Source organism: Pangasianodon hypophthalmus, chromosome 13 (genome assembly GCF_027358585.1).
Source record: "Pangasianodon hypophthalmus isolate fPanHyp1 chromosome 13, fPanHyp1.pri, whole genome shotgun sequence".
In the NCBI taxonomy this organism is placed as follows: Eukaryota; Metazoa; Chordata; class Actinopteri; order Siluriformes; family Pangasiidae; genus Pangasianodon; species Pangasianodon hypophthalmus.
Window position 1 is genome coordinate 25,027,890 of NC_069722.1, and position 23,622 is coordinate 25,051,511.

A 23,622-nucleotide genomic window follows, 5' to 3' on the forward strand; every position below is an offset into this window, starting at 1 on the left:
ATTATAATATGTTACAACCGTTATTTTTAACCACGATAAAAGCCGCCTATTTAAAAATATCATTTCACTCACAGACATGGAGTTTGTATTAGAGGCGTTGTACACCAGAGTCAGTATTTATAATGAAGCACACTGATGAACAGATTGAAAGCACTCTCTTTGTTCAAAAAGTGTTTTATTATTATTTATCAATCTAATAAAAATTCTTTATGCAAATCGTCTTGCATTAAAACTGTGCTTTTTGTCTTTTTTAAATTATGCATTCGTTACTTATAAATAAATATATAAATATTTTTTAAAATAGACCATTCCTTGTCATTTATGTGCCTTTGATTTAGTTCTCTGTCCCTGTCCTGTCACTGGTTTGTTATCACATTGTGTTCACCTGTTCTGTGTTAGCTTTTAATTAGTATACCTTTCTATTTGTACCTTTGTATTTTGTTGTGAGGTCATGTCGGTTGATTTCCTGCATTTGATTTGATTTGTGTTGTGTTGTGTTGTGTTGTGTTGTGTTGTGTTGTGTTGTGTTGTGTTGTGTTGTGTTGTGTTGTGTTGTGGCGTGTTGCGTTGTGTTGTGGCTCCAGTGGCGCAATCGGTTAGCGCGCGGTACTTATACAGCAGTACATGTGAAGCCATGCCGAGGTTGTGAGTTCGAGCCTCACCTGGAGCATGAGTTTTACCTGAGAGCTCTAGTAACATCTCAGTGGGTCTTGTGCTTTAAGCGTGAAGTTGAACCAATGAAAGTCAGAAGGGCAAGTACACATCTACCTTGTAGCTCTAGTAGTGCAGTTGGTTAGTACACAGTACCTATAAGGTGGTACTTGTGGAGGAATGCTGAGGTTGTGAGTTTGAGCTTGATCTGAAGTATGAGCTTTATGCAATGGTTCAGATGACTTAGTTAGGTGCTCTCTCATAACTGTCCTAGTTAGTTCCTTGTTTAAAGCTTCAGTAGTACCAATGCAAGTGACATCATGTAGGAATTCCAGCTTCACCTGGAGCATGTGCTTACCTGCTGGTTTAGATGATCAAGTGGATCACCCAAACTCAGTTCTCCATGGTTAAAGGTTGAGTAGAACCAATGCAAATGGACATCATGTGGGCTTTGTAGCTTCACTGCTGAAGTTATATAACAGTATCTTTGAAGCCATATTGAGTTTGTGAGTTCGAGCTTCACCTAGAGGATGAGTTTTATGCAGTGGTTTGGATCAAGTAGTTGAGTCCTTAAGTTCATTTGTTCTAGTTTGAAGGGCAAGTGCACATGACGTGACATACCTTCTGTGGCTCCACTTGTGGTTTTCGTAGCTCCAGTAGCGCAATTGGTTAGCGCGCGGTACTTATACAGCAGTACGTGTGAAGCCATGCCGAGGTTGTGAGTTCGAGCCTCACCTGGAGCATTAGTTTTACCTGAGAGCTCTAGTAACATCTCAGTGGGTCTCGTGCTTTAAGCGTGAAGTTGAACCAATGAAAGTCAGAAGTGCATGTGCACATCTCGCTTGCGTTGTAGCTCCAGTGGTGCAGTTGGTTAGTGCACAGTATGCATATGGTAGTATCTGTGGAGGAATGCTGATGTTGTGAGTTTGAGCTTGACCTAGAGCATGAGCTTTATGCAATGGCTCAGATCACTTAGTTAGGTGCTCTCTCATAACTGCCCTAGTTAGTTCCTTGTTTAAAGCTTCAGTAGTACCAATGCAAGTGACATCATGTAGGAATTCCAGCTTCACCTGGAGCATGTGCTTACCTGCTGGTTTAGATGATCAAGTGGATCACCCAAACTCAGTTCTCCATGGTTAAAGGTTGAGTAGAACCAATGCAAATGGACATCATGTGGGTTTTGTAGCTTCACTTCTGGACATGTTAGTGTGTGCTACATGTGAAGCCATGCAGAGATTGAGCTTTACCTGAGAGGTAAGAACCAAAGCAAGATGAAAGAGCAAGTGCACATCCTACTGGGCTTGCAGCTCCAGTGGCGCAATCAATTAGTGTGCAGGACTTGTATGGTAGTATGTGTGAGTAGTTGGTTCCCTGGTTAAAGCTTGAGCAGAACCAATTCCCTTGGTTTTCATAGCTCTAGTGGCACAATTGGTTAGCCCATGGTACGTATACAGCAGCACTTGTGATGCCATGCTGAAGCTGTCAGTCCACCTGGAGCACCTGAGCATGTGGTTCAGGTGACTGAGCTGAAGACCAGATCTCAGCTACCATGGTTTCATGTTTAAAGTGGTTGTGTGCTGTGCTGATAAAACTTTGGGAAAAATTTAAAAGTAATCTATCAGAGGTGCTTCACGTTTTGCGATAATAATAATAATATAATAATGCCACTCATTCCTCTCCTCTGGAGAACAGGGGATGAGTTAGAGCTTTGAGCTCAGCTTGGAGTGGCCATGATGCCATTTGGAACTCTGGGAAGAAAGATTAAGAATTTGCTCCCTGTGGACGTCCCCTCACAACCCACCACCGGTTCTCCAAGTGATGTTTTTAAGTTCACACAACCTGAGAGAGTGGAGAGAGAGGAGAAAAACTGGTGGGGAAAAGTGAAGTGAAAATCCCGGAGGACTTCCTGTCCCTTCCTCCATCATGCTGTAAGCGTTCCGTCTTTACTTCCTGTCCGCTTCATCGCTGTGTCTCTTTAGGCTTTGATGCTGCTTGAAAGGACAGAATGAGAATGAACAATGTGCTGAAAAAAAGTGTGTGTGTTTTTAATGCTTACTTAGCAAGCCGTTCAGGGATATCCCAGCATGCCTTTCACCTACCCTCAAACTCGTGGCCATGAGCGGCCCTCTTATTCTAGTCTTTTGGGGTTTTTAAGTATGAGACAGAAAGAAAGGCAGAAAGACTCTGATCACAACCAAGGTAATTAAAAATACGAAGCTTTTAGCCAGTATTAGTGATAGCTAATTTTTCCACACACTGCTCCGCTGATCTCCTCTCATGAGACATCAGCATCATTAAACAAAGGAATTTATCTAACACTCCTCACTACACATCTGCACCATGTAGCAGAGGCATGAATAAATAAAGAAGCACAATGAATTACACTTACACTGCACAATATTTTTCACAATATATAATTTTGGATTTAATTAGGATATAATTAGATATCATTTTTCTGTCTCTGATTTTTTTGGTGGGGGGTTTATTGGCAAGTGTCTGTGTTTATCTGGTTATCTATCTATCTATCTATCTATCTATCTATCTATCTATCTATCTATCTATCTATCTATCTATCTGTCTGTCTGTCTGTCTAGTTATCTATTTTAGTACAAGTAGCCACCTACACTTTCTAAATATTGTAGAAAAAAACCCCGCACCTTGGATCAGATCTTGGAGTTTGACCCTCAGCATTCACGAGAGAACGAGGGAAGAGATGAAGTACAGAAAACCAGTCAAAAGTGCTGAGACATAAAGTTTAGAACCTCCCAGGAGAGAGCAAGAGCCAGAAACAAAGAAAAAAAAACCCTGAAAAGAGAAAAGCTAAAGAAATGCAGGAAATATCTTCTAGACAGCTCTTTAAAGCTGAGCAGAAGTCCCGCTAGACGCAGTGGGTTCATGGAGAAGTCAAGGAAAGAGGAAGACAAAAGCAGGAGAAGAGAACCTGAGCCAAGGCCGACCAAAAACAGGCTGTAATTATGCAGGCGGAACATCTTCTCCCTTCAGAGAGGGCTTAAGCGTTGATCTTTTCTTCCTCTCACTCTCTTTCCCAATCTCGCGCTCCCTTGGCCGAAGTACAGAAGGAGGATTAAAACTCAAACAGACGACACTTTCTCCCGCGATGTTACTGTTACAGCTCGACTCTCTTTAACGCCGTTCACAGCTCCGGCATTTACCTTCCTGAATTCACTATTCACTCCAACGCATCCACAGCTGCCGTTTTTCAGGTTATATTAAAGAAGAAGTCACTTCCACACTCTGCTACACCTACAGAAAGGATTTAAAGCCATGCAGATATCAATGCCTCAATCCCCAGTGAGGAGGGGAGGGGCAATACTGACAATTACATCAATACTGATGCAGGAAAAGTCCTCTGTATTCAGACTCGGGTCACGCAGCTGCGTAAGTAGAATGTGAGCTCCATAATCAGGTTAAAATCACTCATTCACATTAAAAATTTCGAGTAGGAGAAGGAATGCTCCAGTAGAAGCGTCAGAGATGGTGTTTTTTCAGTAGTGTTTAACCACAAGAACTCGTCTTTAAACATAGAAAAAAGAGGGATAGAAAATGTGGACTGAAGAAAGAAACTTCAATTTTTTCTTTGCTGTCAAGTGTAATATGATGTAACATAAAAGCAAGAGACAATTTAAAAATTAAATTAAAATTAAAAGGCTGATACTATTATACAGATTATGAATGAGAAGATGGCGAGCGTTGAAATCTAAAAGGAGTCGAGTATCAATAATTGCTGAATGAATAGTGCTAGTTGTAATTATGACATTAATCACTGGTTTAATTTCACAAAATGGCTTCCACACTCATTATTCAGCAGATTATAAAATTGAACAAGCACATCCTGTTATTTTACTTTCTTTTTGTTTAAATCTTGCTCATAACAGTTACTTGTACGCACAAAGGAAGCCCTGAGATGTTAAATCGAGGTTCTGAAATAGTAACGTCTATGCAGGATATCATCTATTTTTTAATTTGCTATTTGAGTTTGAAAAATGCTTTGTTTACTTTATCTGTTGTCTTGTATAATCTGAGTTTATACTGCAGTTCTGATCAGTTCTTTATCTCTGACTGTCCTCTTTTTCTGTTCTTTTAGTTCTCTGCTTACTAACAAGGACTGGAACTGGGAAGCAATGCTCAATCAATCGGCCCCAAATAACCTCTCTAATTTAGCTGCTTGAAAAAACACTAAATGTCTTCCTGTTCTGCATCTCTGTTACTGTCACTGCAGTTAGGTTTTACATTTTCATCTGTCGGCATTGCCGTGATGAGCGCTAGTGGAGCGAGACGTGTTCGGAAATACATACAGCGTCGCTCGCTATTCCAGCCTCACTGTCAAATTAGCCTTCTCTAAATTAGTGTCTTTGAGAGGAGATTACAGACTCATGTCATGTTCCTCATGTCATAGTTTCAGCAGGATAAAGTGAAAAACTGTGTTAACTTATAATTGCTGCAAAAAAACAAAACAAAACAAAAAACACCAATGGGATCAGTCCTGACCCAGGATCGACAAAATACATCTCCTGAACTTCACTGACGCTACAGTTAGAATCGTGTTGCGGAAAGATGAGAGCGAAAAATGTTGGCCATGAACACCATCAGCATTTTGCAGAAAAAAGTGTAATGAAAAGTGTCCAAAAAGACTGTAAAATATGGAGCTTTTGTGTTGTGCTGTTGTGGAGCTTTGGTGAGGACTGGTGTCATCATCATGACAAACCGCTGCACCAGTAGAACGTAAGCTGTGTCATAGTCCAGTTTGAACGTAAACGCCCACTGGACTACTAAAATATAAACAGCTGTACCAAGAAGCATAGATTATTAGCAAGGTACATCACAAAACATTAAAACACTGTACTGTTTACTTTATTCTGTTGTTATTGAAGTGCAGATTAATTTTACAGCCTCTTCGTTAATATTCCTTTGCTAAAATGATTCATTACTAAAATTCTGTTGTTGCGTTAGAGCAGATCATTTGAAATAAACGTTACACTGAGAAAGACAGATGCTAATCACGTCTCACAAATGGATATAGTACTTCCTGTTTAAGTAGGAATGTGTTTCTGATTGGCTGGTGATGGTGAAATATGGCACTCTACGTGAAAACGTTTTTGAGCTACGATTATGTTATGTGCTAGTATTTAGGTTACACCTACAATATTCTACACCATGCTAGCCAACGTATGGTTTATGGCTGGACTTACGATTGAAGTCACGGTCAACAGGTGGAACTGGTTGCAGGATATTTTAACCCAAACTCTGGCTGCCTCTGTCAGGAGGTTACGACTTGGCCATAGCTTGATCACAGACTGTAGACAGTGAACTCAAACAAACATACAAATCAGTACAGAAATGCTTGCAGGATTTGAACCCTGGATGCTCATATGTGCAAAGCTATACATATAAAATGTCCTGCATGGAAGGGTTAAGTGTCCGTGATCCTCTACACATGTCTCCAGCTTTGGAAAACATCACAGGAAGAGACTCAGTGCAGTTATTCCCTCCAGAGGACACAGGAGACTTCAACTAATATTAACAGTGGGGGGCGTGCTAATAATGTTGAAACCCTTTGATTCTTGCTAAATGCTTAGTTTTAGGTTTCAAACATCAGTCAGTGCATTCTAGTCAGCTCTGCTTATGTTAATGAAGGGTGCCAATAATTTTGCACCCAACCGTACACAATGCAGCAATTATAGCTCCGGAGCATCGTCCACATCTCCGCGTGTCGTTCCGATTAATTTACATATTTGCATCTAATTTACACCTAACTGTTTGGATCGTGTTCAGTTTCACTCTTTTACAATAATCTATTGTACGTTCACGTTTAGAACACGTCGCCCTCCACCAGCGTTCTCTCGCTCTCTCGCTTTCTCTTTTTCTACATTTCACTCGCTTTTGTGTGAAGTGTCATCTGCTGGCACTGAGGGTGTTTTTTCTTCTTCTTCTTCTTTTTGTTGGACATAGGAGACGAGAGAGAGAGAGAAAGAGAGACACAGCGAAGCCGAGGTGATGAATTTAACAAGACCGTTCCATTTCTGTCAGCTGTGGATGAGGATCAGCGGGGGCGTCCCTTCTGCGGTACAGGAGACGAATAAATATCAGAATGGAGAGAGAGAGAGAGAGAGAGAGAGAGAGAGAATGACAGAAAGAAACAGAGAGACTTTTTACTTTTACGATGCCTTTAATGCATCGGTTCAGTATACTGTTACCTACTTATTTGTCGTCCATCGTTTCTGTGAAAAAAAAAAAAAGAACATTACAATCTTCGCTCAAAGCACGTAACTTGTTGTTCCCTGTGGGGAAAAAGATTTTAATTTTAATGCCTCAACAACGTGGAACAACTTACAGGAACATTTAAAACCTACTGTGCTTCCTTCACTGGTGGAATTTATGGCACTTTAACTAAAAACATACTGGACGTTGCTTCTGCGATATCTGATTGTATATTACTGTGTATGTGGTTTTTCTATTTCTGTTGGATTTATTTATTTCTTTTCACTTATCTTCCTCTCTCTGGGGAGAGGGAGGAGTTTTGTTTTGTGTTAACTGTTGTGTGTTTAATTATTGTTCTGTTTTTTTGCTGATTTCTCGGCCAGGTCACTCTTGTAAAAGAGATTTTATCTCAGTGAATTTTTTTTTTTATCCTGGTTAAATAAAGGTTACAGACAAACAAACAAACAAAATTTACATATTTTAAAAACAAAACTCCTTTGACCTCCCCAACCCCAAAAACTCGTCAGTCTCAATCCAATTCCAAGAACAGTCCATAAGCAAGTCTGCAGGAATCTCTATATGAATCTCTATATGAATGCCTGTATGAATGTCTGTATGAATCTCTATATGAATGCCTGTATGAATGTCTGTATGAATCTCCGTATGAATGCCTGTATGAATGTCTGTATGAATGTCTGTCTGAGTGTCCGTATGAATGTCCGTATGAATGTCTGTATGAATGTCTGTATGAATGTCTATAACAGATTTAAAGTAGAGTCTTTCATGCAGCTGAATCCGAATCTTCTCTTTATTGTGGACACTTTCAGACTGTCGTTCTTTGTAAAGTGTTGTGCAAAGTTCACAAACTTCAGTGAGACGTTCCTTTCACCTTCAGTCAGCTGTAAGGAAGCGGTTGATCTGTGCTGTAGTGTTCAGGTCCTCCAGTCAGAGCAGCTTGTCTCGTCTGAGCTGATCTCTCCGTCCTCCATGAGTGTGATGTTCTCCACCTGTACTACACTCTGGACCTTCACGCTCTGGTTTTATAACGTTATCTGATTCTCTGCTGGTTTTCAGTTTTGTTGACGTTCTTACAGCTTGCTTTGTGTGTGTGAGCTGTGTGGGTTCTCCTGCTGCCGCTGCTTTACCGGGTCACTGACAGCTTCAGTGGCTGTGATTCATAAAACTCTGAGCAGAACCGAGCTTTAATACAGAGCAGTGTGTTAAATACAGCGTGTGCATAACTGCTGGTTAATACGTATAACCGTATGTCTGGGTGTTTGGTTAGTATTCCACAGGGGTGTGTAAACTTTTAAACTTTACTGCAGCTCTGACTCGGAGTGAGAGAAAGGAACAGAGAGAGGGAGAGATGTAAAATATACAGGAGAGGCCAGTGCTGCAGAGTGAAAGGAATTCACTGAGTGTGAGACCCACAGTGCACTCGCTCCAGAATTCATACTGTCTGTCTGTCTGTCTGTCTGTCTCTCTATCTATCTATCTATCTATCTATCTATCTATCTATCTATCTATCTATCTGTCTGTCTGTCTGTCTGTCTGTCTGTCTCTCTATCTATCTATCTATCTATCTATCTATCTATCTATCTATCTATCTATCTGTCTGTCTGCCTCTCTGTTTGTCTGCCTCTCTGTTTGTCTGCCTCTCTATCTATCTATCTATCTATCTATCTATCTATCTATCTATCTGTCTATCTATCTGTCTGCCTCTCTGTCTGTCTGTCTGTCTGTCCATCAGTCCATCTGTCTGTCTGTCTGTCTGTCCATCTGTCTGTCTCTCTTTTGGTCTGTCTGTCTGTCTGTCTGTCTGTCTGTCCATTAGTCCATCTGTCTGTCTGTCTGTCTGTCCATCTGTCTGTCTCTCTTTTGGTCTGTCTGTCTGTCTGTCTCTCTCTCTCTCTCTCTCTCTCTCTAATCCCTGGATCCTGATTGGTCAGAAGGTGTTGATTAGTTTTCTATAACCGCGGCTCTGGCAGTAGTGCAGCTGCACTCACAGGTTTATATTAATGTCCTGGTTCTAATTATAATAAATTATTGTTTCTATAGTAACAGCTCATTCACAGGGACTTGTACGACAGACGCTCAAAATAAATGATTCAAAAATTGTTGATATGGTGAATTTTTCTGTCAGTGTTATTTAACATCTATGGAAGGAGTCTCCAGTGTCAGCGCTTTGTGACAGTCAGAGGTGCTAAGGATTGAAGGAAAACCTTAAAAGTCGGTGTGTGTAAGATAAATCCACGTTTCAGCTGGAGCATGGCCGGCGTCTGGACAGTTTAATGGAGAAGAGGGATTAGTGTAAATCCAGGCACTGCAGTTTAATGTCGTCCCTGAGGAATGTTCTGGATTACATGTTCTCACACGATTAGGAGATTATGACTAGGAGAGAATCAAAGACCCATGGGCTCATGGGATATGTAGTTCAAATGAAGGACAAAACATTTGGTCATGGAGCTGCATAAAGAGATCGTTTATCAGGAGGGTGTTCAGTGACGAGGGACAATATGGCGGAAAATCAGGAGGGTGTGATTGTTATCAGTAGTGTTGGTAATTATTAAGTGTTTTTGCAGTGTTTAGTCGAGTGTTTAGAGGAAAGTTTGAGGTGTGTTTGGAGGAGGGTTTGGACTAATATCCAAGGAGTTTTTTTTTTTAGAAATGTTTAGGTAAGTGACTGCTGTTTAAAGCGTGTTTGGTACATGATAAAATGTTTAGAATGCTTTTGTGGGGTGTTTAGAGCAGTGTGTGCAGTAGTGTTTAGAATAGTATTTGAAAAGCGTTTAGATTAGTGTTTGAGTATTTCTTATTTATAACAGTAATATTCAAAGAGTGTTTTAATTAGTACTTTGAGAAGTGTTTAGTGTAGTATTGAAGGAATATTTAGAGTAGTGTTTAGAGTAGTGTGTATAGTAGTGTATTAAGTGTTTAGAGTACTGTATATGTTAGTGTATTAAGTGTTTAGAGTAGTGTTTAGAGTAGTGTATTAAGTGTTGAGAGTAGTGTATTAAGTGTTTAGAGTAGTGTTTAGAGTAGTGTATTAAGTGTTTAGAGTAGTGTTTAGAGTAGTGTATTAAGTGTTTAGAGTAGTGTATTAAGTGTTTAGAGTAGTGTTTAGAGCAGTGTATTAAGTGTTTCGAGTAGTATATTAAGTGTTTAGAGTAGTGTTTAGAGTAGTGTATTAAGTGTTTAGAGTAGTATATTAAGTGTTTAGAGTAATGTTTGAGGAGTGTGTATAGTAGTGTATTAAGTGTTTAGAGTAGTATATTAAGTGTTTAGAGTAGTGTTTAGAGTAGTGTATTAAGTGTTTCGAGTAGTATATTAAGTGTTTCGAGTAATGTTTGAGGAGTGTGTATAGTAGTGTATTAAGTGTTTAGAGTAGTGTTTAGAGTAGTGTGTATAGTAGTGTATTAAGTGTTTAGAGTAGTGTTTAGAGTAGTGTGTATAGTAGTGTATTAAGTGTTTAGAGTAGTGTTTAGAGTAGTGTGTATAGTAGTGTATTAAGTGTTTAGAGTAGTGTTTAGAGTAGTGTATTAAGTGTTTAGAGTAGTGTATTAAGTGTTTCGAGTAGTGTTTAGAGTAGTGTATTAAGTGTTTCGAGTAGTGTATTAAGTGTTTCGAGTAGTGTTTAGAGTAGTGTGTATAGTAGTGTATTAAGTGTTTCGAGTAGTGTTTAGAGTAGTGTATTAAGTGTTTCGAGTAGTGTATTAAGTGTTTCGAGTAGTGTTTAGAGTAGTGTGTATAGTAGTGTATTAAGTGTTTAGAGTAGTGTTTAGAGTAGTGTATTAAGTGTTTAGAGTAGTGTTTAGAGTAGTGTGTATAGTAGTATATTAAGTGTTTCGAGTAGTGTTTAGAGTAGTGTATTAAGTGTTTCGAGTAGTGTTTAGAGTAGTGTATTAAGTGTTTAGAGTAGTGTATTAAGTGTTTCGAGTAGTGTTTAGAGTAGTGTATTAAGTGTTTAGAGTAGTGTTTGAGGAGTGTGTAGATGAATGTTTGATGACCATTTTAAGTAGTGTTTAGAAGCATGGTTGACGAGTGTTTAAGAGAGCATTTAAGGGGTTTTAAAGGAGTGTTTGAGTAATGTTTATTGTTCAAGATGTTTAGAATATTTCATGAGTGTTTAGAGTGGGATAGAGTAGTATTCAATGAGTCTTTAGAGGAGTGTTCGGAGTAGTGTTCATACTGTAAAATCTAAATCTCAAGTGTAAATGCAACCAGACTTAAACATGCAAACAAACAAACCAGCAAAGAGCGCATAGACTCTACAGGAAGAAACCAATCAGATGAACATTTAGATCAGAGTGTGTGATTTAATGAGGCACACAGATACCATACATTAATCACTTAACTAATATTAGCTAATCTAATCTAATTTTACACTTTATTATGCTAATCATATATTAATGATAAAAAGTGATTAATTGTGGAGATGATGTGATGAAGTTCTTACATGTAAATACAAGTGTAATTATCTACACAGATATGAGATATTAGATTAAAGAAGCTCCCATTGTGGCGTGTGTGTGTGTGTGTGTGTTTTCTGACTAATCAGGAGGGTAAATAATTCTCCACATTAGTAGGTGGAGCAGGTGGTTGGTGTTAAAGCTGTACACACAGTGAGGTGATGAGTCATGGTGTTTTTGGAAAATATTACACAGATTTCAGTCTGCCATCTTCACGTCGAGGCGTCATTACGGTTTCATATATATATATATATATATAACAGAAAAATACAGCAGAGAGAACTGCAGGAGGATGGATATATCGCCTGTGGTGAACATTTCGCTGTCTCGGGGAAAATCAATTATTCTTTAGCTCTCTCTTTCACACACACACACAAACACACACACACGTTTTGTTTTCCCAGGAGGCTTCAAATACCGCATATATATTCTTCACTAATCGAGTAGCATGCTGCAGTTATCTTTCCTCGATACTACAACACACTCAGTCACACTTAGGAGGCAATTTATCTTAGACAAGCCACCTGCTGGTCTGTTTTAGGAGGTGAGAAGAACCCGGAGAACCCGGAGAACCTGGTGGAACCCAAACAGACACGGGGAGAACAGACAGTAACCCGAGCTCAGGATAGAACCAGGAACCTTTACGCTGTCTGACACTGTTATATATAAATAATATGGATAAAAGTGTTCGAGGACTGTTTAGAGAAGTGTTTAAAGGAGTGCGTGGAGGAGTGTTTAAAGAAGTGTTTGATGAGTGTTTAGAGATGTGTTTAAGGAGTGTTTCGAGAGGTGTCAAGAGTAGTGTTTGAGAAGTGTTCATAGATGTATTTGAGGAGTGTTTGGTAGTGTTTAGTGCTTGAGGAGTGTGTGGGAGTGTTTAGTGTTTGAGGAGTGTGTGGGAGTGTTTAGTGTTTGAGGAGTGTGTGGGAGTGTTTAGTGTTTGAGGAGTGTGTGGGAGTGTTTAGTGTTTGAGGAGTGTGTGGGAGTGTTTAGTGCTTGAGGAATGTGTGGGAGTGTTTAGTGTTTGAGGAGTGTGTGGGAGTGTTTAGTGTTTGAGGAGTGTTTGGTATTGTTTAGTGTTTGAGGAGTGTTTATAGCAGTACTTGAGTGTGTAGGAGTGTTTAATGTTTGAAGAGTGTGTGGGAGTGTTTAGTGTTTGAGGAGTGTTTGGTATTGTTTAGTGTTTGAGGAGTGTGTGGGAGTGTTTAGTGTTTGAGGAGTGTGTGGGAGTGTTTAGTGTTTGAGGAGTGTTTGGTAGTGTTTAGTGTTTGAGGAGTGTTTGGTATTGTTTAGTGTTTGAGGAGTGTTTATACTAGTAGTTGAGGAGTGTGTGGGAGTGTTTAGTGTTTGAGGAGTGTTTGGTAGTGTTTAGTGTTTGAGGAGTGTTTGGTATTGTTTAGTGTTTGAGGAGTGTTTATACTAGTAGTTGAGGAGTGTGTGGGAGTGTTTAGTGTTTGAGGAGTGTTTATACTAGTAGTTGAGGAGTGTGTGGGAGTGTTTAGTGTTTGAGGAGTGTTTGGTATTGTTTAGTGTTTGAGGAGTGTTTGGTATTGTTTAGTGTTTGAGGAGTGTTTATAGCAGTACTTGAGTGTGTGGGAGTGTTTAATGTTTGAAGAGTGTGTGGGAGTGTTTAGTGTTTGAGGAGTGTTTGGTATTGTTTAGTGTTTGAGGAGTGTGTGGGAGTGTTTAGTGTTTGAGGAGTGTTTGGTATTGTTTAGTGTTTGAGGAGTGTGTGGGAGTGTTTAGTGTTTGAGGAGTGTTTATAGCAGTACTTGAGTGTGTGGGAGTGTTTAATGTTTGAAGAGTGTGTGGGAGTGTTTAGTGTTTGAGGAGTGTTTATACTAGTAGTTGAGGAGTGTGTGGGAGTTTTTAATGTTTGAAGAGTGTGTGGGAGTGTTTAGTGTTTGAGGAGTGTTTGGGAGTGTTTAGTGTTTGAGGAGTGTGTGGGAGTGTTTAGTGTTTGAGGAGTGTTTATTGCGGTACTTGAGTGTGTGGGAGTGTTTAGTGTTTGAGGAGTGTTTGGTATTGTTTAGTGTTTGAGGAGTGTGTGGGAGTGTTTAGTGTTTGAGGAGTGTGTGGGAGTGTTTAGTGTTTGAGGAGTGTTTATAGCAGTACTTGAGTGTGTGGGAGTGTTTAATGTTTGAAGAGTGTGTGGGAGTGTTTAGTGTTTGAGGAGTGTTTATACTAGTAGTTGAAGAGTGTGTGGGAGTGTTTAGTGTTTGAGGAGTGTTTATAGCAGTACTTGAGTGTGTGGGAGTGTTTAATGTTTGAAGAGTGTGTGGGAGTGTTTAGTGTTTGAGGAGTGTTTATACTAGTAGTTGAGGAGTGTTTGGTAGTGTTTAGTGTTTGAGGAGTGTTTATTGTGGTACTTGAGTGTGTGGGAGTGTTTAATGTTTGAAGAGTGTGTGGGAGTGTTTAGTGTTTGAGGAGTGTTTATACTAGTAGTTGAGGAGTGTTTGGTAGTGTTTAGTGTTTGAGGAGTGTTTATTGTGGTACTTGAGTGTGTGGGAGTGTTTAGTGTTTGAGGAGTGTGTGGGAGTGTTTAGTGTTTGAGGAGTGTGTGGGAGTGTTTAGTGTTTGAGGAGTGTTTATAGCAGTACTTGAGTGTGTGGGAGTGTTTAATGTTTGAGGAGTGTGTGGGAGTGTTTAGTGTTTGAGGAGTGTGTGGGAGTGTTTAGTGTTTGAGGAGTGTTTATAGCAGTACTTGAGTGTGTGGGAGTGTTTAATGTTTGAGGAGTGTGTGGGAGTGTTTAGTGTTTGAGGAGTGTTTATACTAGTAGTTGAGGAGTGTTTATACTAGTAGTTGAGGAGTGTGTGGGAGTGTTTAGTGTTTGAGGAGTGTGTGGGAGTGTTTAGTGTTTGAGGAGTGTGTGGGAGTGTTTAGTGTTTGAGGAGTGTTTATACTAGTAGTTGAGGAGTGTTTGAGAGTGTTTATTGTGGTACTTGAATGTGTGATATTAGTGAAGTATGAAGTGCATTATGGCTTTAAAGCACTCAGAAATTATGGAGTAGAGGTTGTTAATAAGTAATGGCACCCTGCCCAGCAATTCATCCTCAAACAGCTGCCTCATCCACAGCGAGAGAGAAAGAGAGAGAGAGAGAGGGTGAGAGCGTGTGTGTGTGTGTGTGTGTGTGTGTGTGTGTGTGTGTGTGTGTGTATTTGCTTGCACTGGGTGACGCCAGGGTTTAACCTTTCTTTGAGGTCTGTGTGGTTTGTGTTCATGCTTCACCCTCAGGCTTACACACTTATAGATACTTAATATTGCAAACAAATGGAAAGAGACACACACACACACACACACACCTCCTCTTGCACACATGTCTTTAGATACACTTCTAACCTTATGACCTTTTGTGAAGTAATGTATTCTGTGTGTGTGTGTGTGTGTGTGTGTGTGTGTTTGAATTCATATGTAACTGTTCCATCCTTGAGTAAAGCTACTGACACACAACTGAAAAATCCATATATTATTTAAATTAAAGCATATATTGATAATGATAATAACACCTACACTTCAACTTAACCTCAGTAACCAGAAGCAAAGATCTTGGCTCTTAGTTTTTCAAATAAAAGCTATTTTAAAAAAAATAAATAATAGCTAGACTTTTTATTTTTTCTAAAAACACAATTTATTGTGTGAGGACCGCATGATTGTGAGGACTGTAGCTGAAATGAGTAACTAATAGACGTGTAACTTTACACAAAATTCAAACCTGATACGATGGCAATGTGGTGGTGTCTCGACACGATATGTTTTTATACAACAAAAACAAGCATTGCCTGAATATGTGTCTTAGTTTTCCATTTTAAATTGATTAAAACATTTAAGAATAACTTAATAATGACACTGTGTGTGTGTGTGTGTGTGTGTGTGTGTGTGAGATCCATTTCACTCTTTTAACAGTGTATAAGGAAACAAAGGTTTCCTTCCTTGTCTCCGTCTCCTCTCCGCATGTTACAGTAAACCTGAGCACGAGCTTAGTATCGGACCGATACAAGCATCAGTATTGATGCCTCCCTAGTGAGGACATTTAGTCCTTTTTGTTTCTCATAAAGGGCTTAAAACATAGCCACACACACACACACACACACACACACACTGAGTAGATGGCTAATTAAAATGGCATGCTGCTGGAATATTCATACTTCATTTTCTGGTTTAAATGACTGCACAGGTGGCACGGCTAGACACTGCGTCCAACAACCCACATGTCTACCTGTCTCTCTCTCTGTGTGTGTGTGTGTGTGTGTGTGACCTTTCTTGTCTATATTCAGCTGTACCCAAACCCATTTACTTACTTATTATACATTTGTTCATTCTCTCACATACTCACACCCACACACTTGTGAAGTTCTACAGAGAAACTGTACAGTTGCATTATGGGTAGGGACAGGACTACATAATCGCCTAATTGTAATTATTGATCTACAATATCATACATCAATCATCACTCAGTGTTTTACTATAAAACACACACACACACACGCGCACACACACACACACACGCACACAGTGTGTATTGCTTATTTATAAGCACATTTAATATAAAGATATATATATATTCTGTTTAACATCAGATGGCTGCTATCATTAGGACGTCCTTTGTTAGCTGAAATTATGCTGGTTGTCATGGTTACACAGCCTTAATCGAGCTGTGAAGCTCCATTTAATGTAATTACTTAACGCAAGCCTGCCAGCCAATCAGAAACAAGCATTTTAATGGTGGTTAAAACAAATGAATGAAAATCAATCAGCAGATGACATAATGAAAATGAAAGCGAAAGGTCTATCGATCAATTAACAATGAGATCAATGAAAGACGTAAAGAAATGAAGTGATATAACGGACACAGAGCAGGTGCAGTAGAGCGTTATGAAGAGTTATAAAGCATTATGAGGTGTTATGAAGAGTTATAAAGCATTATGAGGTGTTATGAAGAGTTATAAAGCATTATGAGGAGTTATGAAGAGTTATAAAGCATTATGAGGTGTTATGAAGAGTTATAAAGCATTATGAGGAGTTATGAAGAGTTATAAGCGTTATGAGGAGTTATGAAGAGTTATAAAGCATTATGAGGAGTTATGAAGAGTTATAAGCGTTATGAGGAGTTATGAAGAATTATAAGCGTTATGAGGAGTTATAAAGCGTTATGAGGAGTTATGAAGAGTTATAAAGCGTTATGAGGAGTTATGAAGAGTTATAAAGCATTATGAGGAGTTATGAAGAGTTATAAGCGTTATGAGGAGTTATGAAGAGTTATAAAGCATTATGAGGAGTTATGAAGAGTTATAAAGCATTATGAGGAGTTATGAAGAGTTATAAGCGTTATGAGGAGTTATGAAGAGTTATAAGCGTTATGAGGAGTTATGAAGAGTTATGAAGAGTTATAAAGCGTTATGAGGAGTTATAAAGCGTTATGAGGAGTTATGAAGAGTTATGAAGAGTTATAAGCGTTATGAGGAGTTATGAAGAGTTATAAACGTTATGAGGAGTTATGAAGAGTTATAAAGCATTATGAGGAGTTATGAAGAGTTATAAGCGTTATGAGGAGTTATGAAGAGTTATAAAGCGTTATGAGGAGTTATGAAGAGTTATAAGCGTTATGAGGAGTTATGAAGAGTTATAAAGCGTTATGAGGAGTTATAAAGCGTTATGAGGAGTTATGAAGAGTTATGAAGAGTTATAAGCGTTATGAGGAGTTATGAAGAGTTATAAACGTTATGAGGAGTTATGAAGAGTTATAAAGCATTATGAGGAGTTATGAAGAGTTATAAGCGTTATGAGGAGTTATGAAGGCATGCAGGAGCTTCAGGGGGTTAAGCGATAGAGACAGAGAGCATGAGGAGCTAATAAAACAGAATGGTTACGAGAAATTTATTACTCAGAGTGAGTCAAGCTCCCGTCAGGATCCTCACACACACACACACACACACACACACACACACACACACACACACACACACACACGGAGTCTATATCCTTACAATCCTGATGTCTCCATCCCTAACAGGCCGTATATTTCATGCTGAATTACTTAAAATTCTCGATTGATTTTGTGTCATTTTGCTATAAATGAAGTTTTCCCTTGAGAGTAATATCTTTCCCTCTTTAAAGGACAAATTTGTCTATAAATTTTATTATTTTAATAAAAAAATCTTATGAAGTTTAATGAAATAAGTAAATTAGTGCTAAATTTATCACATTTAAATGTAATTAATTCTACTTAATATTTAAATAAATATTCAGGATATTTAGTTAAATGTTAAATATTATGTAAATATATGAATTAATATAAATATTTACATGAAGTATATTTACTGAGAAACATTTAAAAACTTTTTATCAAAACAAAATGCAAACAAGGCTGTATTTACTGCTGAGTGCAAAAGTTTGCACACCCTTAGGATAAAATAAAGAAGACATTTTTAGCAGCAAAACATTAAGTGTTTTCGGTTTCTCCCTTTTCTTTCTTTCTTTCTTTCTTTCTTTCCTGAGCATGAGTCTTGCACTGCTTTCTTTCTTCTTCTTTTACATTTGCAGGAATGTTCTTTTTTTTTTTTTTTTTTTTTTTTTTTACTTTTTTGCCATTTATTCATTCATTCATTCTTTCTCCCACTCATTTGCTACAGCTTTCTTTCTTTCTTTTCTTCTTTCTTTCTTTCTTTCTTTTCTCAGGGTCTACATTTTGCAGCTTGTTATTTCCTTGTTTTTTTTTTAATCTATCTATCTATCTATCTATCTATTTATCTATCTATCTATCTATCTATCTATCTATCTATCTATCTATTGTCTCTTTTGTTCATTTTCTATAGGTTTCTTTTCTTTCTTTCTTCTGTTTGTATGTATATGAAAGGTGGATGTAAGTTCACATATAATTCCCTCCTGCTCCACCTCTGCTGTTTCTCTCTATCTACAGTAAAAAGCAAAACTATTGGCACCCTGTCTGTATGATTGTATAATATTGTGTGTGTGCCTGTGAGTGGTGTGTGTGTGTGTGTGTGTGTGTGTGTGTGTGCGTGTGCTTGACTCCTAGACCTGAAACCCTAAAGAGTCTGCTTTTAGTCATTCGCTGATGCATTTCATCTGTCAGCTGACCGTGGGGACAAAAACCCCAAACCCGGTGACCTCAGGTTAAGTGGCGGGCCGAGGGCGCAGTGGTGATGTCCATTAGCTGTGACCGAGCTCATGATTTGTTGCTTCTCAGCCTGAGTGTTGGCTATTAGCATTCCCTCATGACCATAAAGAGGTGACTTTAGGCCAGAGGTTCGCCCAGAGAACCGCAGCAGGACCCCTGAGGAGGAACCTTCAACCATCAACTTCAGATAAAAGCATATGCTGAACAAAAAACCTGAAACACAAATGATTCCGGGAGTAGATAAAGTCCTGAGAAATCATTCTTAAATGAAAGTTTGGATAATGTTCCAAAATCAATTAATTTAATCAACTAAAAGTATTAGTGGAAGTATTCAGCCAAAACATTTACTCAAGTAAAAGAAAAAGTGGAGTGTCAGGGTTTCACGTGAAAAGAACTTTTATTACATATTTAAAACTGTTAGAAAATGATTTTCGTTTTAAATCAAATACATCATTCCATTTCTGGAAGCTTGCAATGTTGCTGTATTTTGACCTGCTGCCCTGCTAGTTATGTTAGCTACAGTTATGTTAGCTACAGACATGTTAGCTACAGTTACATTAGCTACAGTTACGTTAGCTACAGACATGTTAGCTACAGTTACATTAGCTACAGTTACGTTAGCTACAGACATGTTAGCTACAGTTACATTAGCTACAGTTACGTTAGCTACAGACATGTTAGCTACAGTTACATTAGCTACAGATATGTTAGCTACAGTTATGTTAGTTACAGTTACGTAAGCTACAGTTACGTTAGTTACAGTTACATTAGCTACAGATAAGTTAGCTACAGACATGTTAGCTACAGTTACATTAGCTACAGATAAGTTAGCTACAGACATGTTAGCTACAGTTACATTAGCTACAGTTACGTTAGCTGCAGTTACGTTAGCTACAGTTACGTTAGCTGCCGAGCCCATGTGAATGATGAGTAGCATACAGTCACTGGCTGGATGAGAGAAGAAGAACCCTTTGAGATTCGTAACAAGTATGTTAAAGGTCTAAAAAATGCTAGAAGTAAAAAGGAAATGTAATTAGGTATGAGTAAAAGTATTTAATTTCAATAATACCCAAATAAAGTCTGAACGATTCACGCCTGAACGATTCACAAAGTCAGATCCACTTTATGTTTACGACTCAATGCTCCTGAAGCTCTTATGAAGAAGACTGACTCCATCAGGTGACCCTGTGACCTCTGTAAGTGGCCGTGATGGTGCTACCAGAGGACACTCTGACCTATTGACTGCTTCCTGCTCCTGTATTATTACATCCATTTAGCCTAAAAGGGAATTAGTGTTATTATATTCTGTGCTGGAAAAGTGCTGGAACGGATTTTACAAGATGCTATCTCTCACCATACAGCTGTTCCAACACATATTATAGCACATTATTGAGACAGAAAATGAAAAGGATAGTAAAACCCCAGATAACACACTCCTTCCTTCTTTCAGGGAGAGCGGAGATGCAGCTGAGGTGCTGTTGCAGATATACGTGTTCATGTATCTCAGTGAGACAGAGGAGAAGAAGGTGTGTGGGTGTGTGTGTGTGTGTGTGTGTGTGTGTATATTGGGGTCTGATCATGACTTATTCATCACTCGTCCTCCGGCTGTTGGATATCTTTCAGCTGGAGTCAGACGGGTGTTTATGTGGGTGTTGGACAAAAAAAAATTCACTCTGTGGGTGTAAATCAATCCAGATTTTTATTATTTTTTTCAGATCAGCCATTTTTATTGGTTTCAATTAAAGCAACAGAAGGGAATGAGTTTGAATCCCACAAGTGTCATTGAACCTTTAACCCTCAACCTTTAACCCGTAACTGCTCAGCTCTGGACTGAACTCAGTCTCACTCAGTCTTTTTTTTTTGGAGAAACTTCTATACTGTTTTAACATCTACATAAAATTTCTTTCTTTACCCCGACTTTTTCATTTATTTATTGATTTTACTTGATATGAATCCAGTGTGTGTTACGTGGTGTGTGTTACGTGGTGTGTGTTATGTGGTGTGTGTTACGTGGTGTGTGATGGTGTATTGAAGGTTTTGGCATCTGTAGCAGCCAGAGAGCAGAAATTGAAACTGGGAGTTTTGGCACTGCAACACAACTGCCTGCCAAACCCAAAACACACGGCCGTGCCAGTGAGGGAGCCTGAGCTCTTCTACGTTTACCCCCAAACACACACACACGCACACACACACACACACACCGGCCAAATGTGCACTGAAAGCGGTGATAACATGGTAATAGGCAATGCAGAGTAAAAGATCTCAGAAGAGAGCCACACAGAAGACAGATAGACACAGGAGAGAGACAGACGGAGAGAGAGAGAGAGAGAGAGAGAGAGAGGCAGATGGAGAGAGAGAGAGAGAGAAAGAGAGAGAGGCAGAAGGGAGAGAGAGAGAGAGAGAGAGAGAGAGAGGCAGAAGGGAGAGACAGACACACACAGACACAGCTGGAGAAATTCAGAGTGCCAAAGCTCGATGAGTGAAAAGAAAATAAAGAGGAATTTGCTCCAGTGTGCAGTTTGTTCTCATTACACTGTCTGTAACAGGAACACACACTCAACTACATACATGAATGTCTGGAATGGTAACACACACACACACACACACACACACACGGCAAAGTCCATTAATGACCACTACTGATGTTTAGTGACCTCTAATAACTTCTAATGACCTCTAATGCCCTCTAGTGACCTCTAATGACCTCTAATGATCACTAATTATCAATAAAGATGTCCAGTGAGATCCAATAAAATCTAGTAACCTCTGGTGACCTATAATAATCTGACGACTTACTATAACTGATACTAATGACCTCTAGTGACCCCGAGTGATCACTAATAAACTCTAGTAACCTCTCATCATGTCTAATGACCACTAATGACCTTGACATTTGACTAATGCCATCTAGTGATCTTTAATAACCTCTAATAACATCTAATTACCAATAATAACCTTTAATAATTTCTAGTGAACTCTAATGGCATCTATTGACCTCTACTGACCTTTAATAACCTCCAATAGCATCTAATCACCAATAATAGACTATAATGAACTCAAGTGACCTCTAATAACTTCTAATGACCTCTAGTTTAAATATAGAATGAGCGTGCTGTTATATAAACACTGCATCGCGTTACGTCTTCTCTTACAGGAAGTTACTCTCTCAACTCTCGACACAGTGACACACTGCAGAGGTCTGGACTTCCTGTGTCTGGCCTGCATCACTGTCCGTCAGATTCCCTAATCTCATCCTGAAGTGTAATGGAGTGAGCGAAGGACAGCGAATCAGATTAAGCCTTTGGTTCATGTCTGCTTTATGTGGTAGGTGTGTGTGTGTGTGAGAGAGAGAGGGGAGCGTGTGTGACTGTGTGTGTATGCAGGATATTTTAGCCCAAAACCTGGATGCCTCTGCCAGGAGGTTTGCTAATCTAATCTAATCTAATCTGAGAGTGAAGCTAGTACGAAGTGATTTTCACACTGATTAGTGAGTTCTTTAATGTGTGTGTAACTAGTTAGCTTTAGAAGCGATATAGAGCTAATACGGTTTCTGATCAGAACTGAAAGAAAAACTCGGGACAGGCCACGCCCACAAACAACAACTGTAGAGGTTGAAGGTTATTTTTATGTGTATTTGACTGACAGCTCCTGCATGAGTAATTATCCTCAATTAGACCGATTACTTACAAACAACAGACTTCACATTCTTCACGGGTTTACCAATAAGATTGAACAGGTGGATGGTGTGTGTGTGTGTGTGTGTGTGTGTGTGTGAAGTGTGTGTTTGTCTCCCAGTGTGGCCTTGACATGTGAGCCTCTCTGTGCGGAGCTGAGCCATTGATTTGTTTTTCTTCTACAACAGAATGACTAGTGGACGACATCTCGCATCCTCTCACATCTCTCTACCGTTCATCACTGCTGCACTGGAGAACACACACACACACACACACACAGAGCACATCCCCAAGTGTTTTATTCCCCTTATACCACAGCAATTTGTCAACAATTACAATTAAAATTTTTATTTATTGAAAAACATCACGTCATACTTTTTATCCATTTATAGTTACATTTAATGCAGCTATAAACAGTCGTTCACTCACCAGCGTCTTTCTTTTCTCTCTCTTGAACTTTATAAGACAAAAAAAACACATTTTTTTGTTAGAGAGAAACCACAAAGAAGCGTAAACTCCTCTGTCCTGAAGACATCAGAAGACTTAAAGTTCCAGCTTTACCTCTGACTGTTACAAAGCGCTGACACTGGAGACTCCTTCCCTAAATGTTAAATAAACATCTCCTTACAGATCGATGTTTTTTAAATCTGTTTATTATTAGCGGAGCTACACGCTGCTGTTGCGCTGTTACTATAGAAACGATAATGTATTAATAATGAACGAGTGCATTAATATAAACCTGTGATTTACAGCTGCACTACTGTCAGAGCTGCTGTTATAGAAAATTCATCAACACCTTCTGACCAATCAGGATCCAGAATTCAGCAGCTCTGTGGTGTAACAGTCGATGTGAAGTGACCTCGAGTAACTTTTCCTCTGAGGCCTGTGTGTATTGTGAGTAACGGCGGGTCTCTGTGTGGATCTGACCATTGATCTGTTTTTCAAATCCAACAGCATGAGTCCTGAACATCCTTTCACATCCCTCTAAAGCCTGCCAATACTGCGCTCACACACACACACACACACACACACACACACACACACACACACTGCTCTTGGCAATCAGCAGGATGGCTGTGTGTGTGTGTGTGTGTGTGTGAAGATACGTCGCTGTGAGACGCTCCACATGCTCTTCACACGCTTCTGCTATGTGCCATTTCAGTGTTTTTGAAGGGCTTGTTTTATAGAAAATTTCAGTCCATATCACGGTTATATATAAAAAAATGTGAATTATTTCCTGACGAGATGAGAGGATGTGTAATGTGTGTGTGTAATGCGTGTGTGTGTAATGTGTGTGTGTATGTAGTGTGACCTTTACTGCAAATCTTCAGAGCTTCAAGTCACACTCTAATTTCCTTTTCAAGCAGCATCTTGTCTCCAGAAAAGTCGGAGTTTATCATATTTAACCCTTCGATAGCTTTACGTCTCAGCTTTTTAATTCATTTATATTACGTTCCAATACATTGGAAGGC

The 23,622-nt window shown here is 39.1% G+C and overlaps 2 non-coding genes across 2 annotated transcripts; both read left to right on the top strand.

Moving 5' to 3' along the window:
• Positions 1 to 577: 577 nt before the first annotated feature.
• Positions 578 to 670, top strand: trnai-uau (transfer RNA isoleucine (anticodon UAU)). The gene is given in 2 exon segments: positions 578 to 615; positions 635 to 670. It is a non-coding gene; the product is annotated as a tRNA-Ile (tRNA).
• A 631-nt stretch (positions 671 to 1,301) lies between these two features.
• trnai-uau (transfer RNA isoleucine (anticodon UAU)) lies at positions 1,302 to 1,394 on the top strand. Its single transcript is given in 2 exon segments — positions 1,302 to 1,339; positions 1,359 to 1,394. It is a non-coding gene; the product is annotated as a tRNA-Ile (tRNA).
• Positions 1,395 to 23,622: the final 22,228 nt, after the last annotated feature.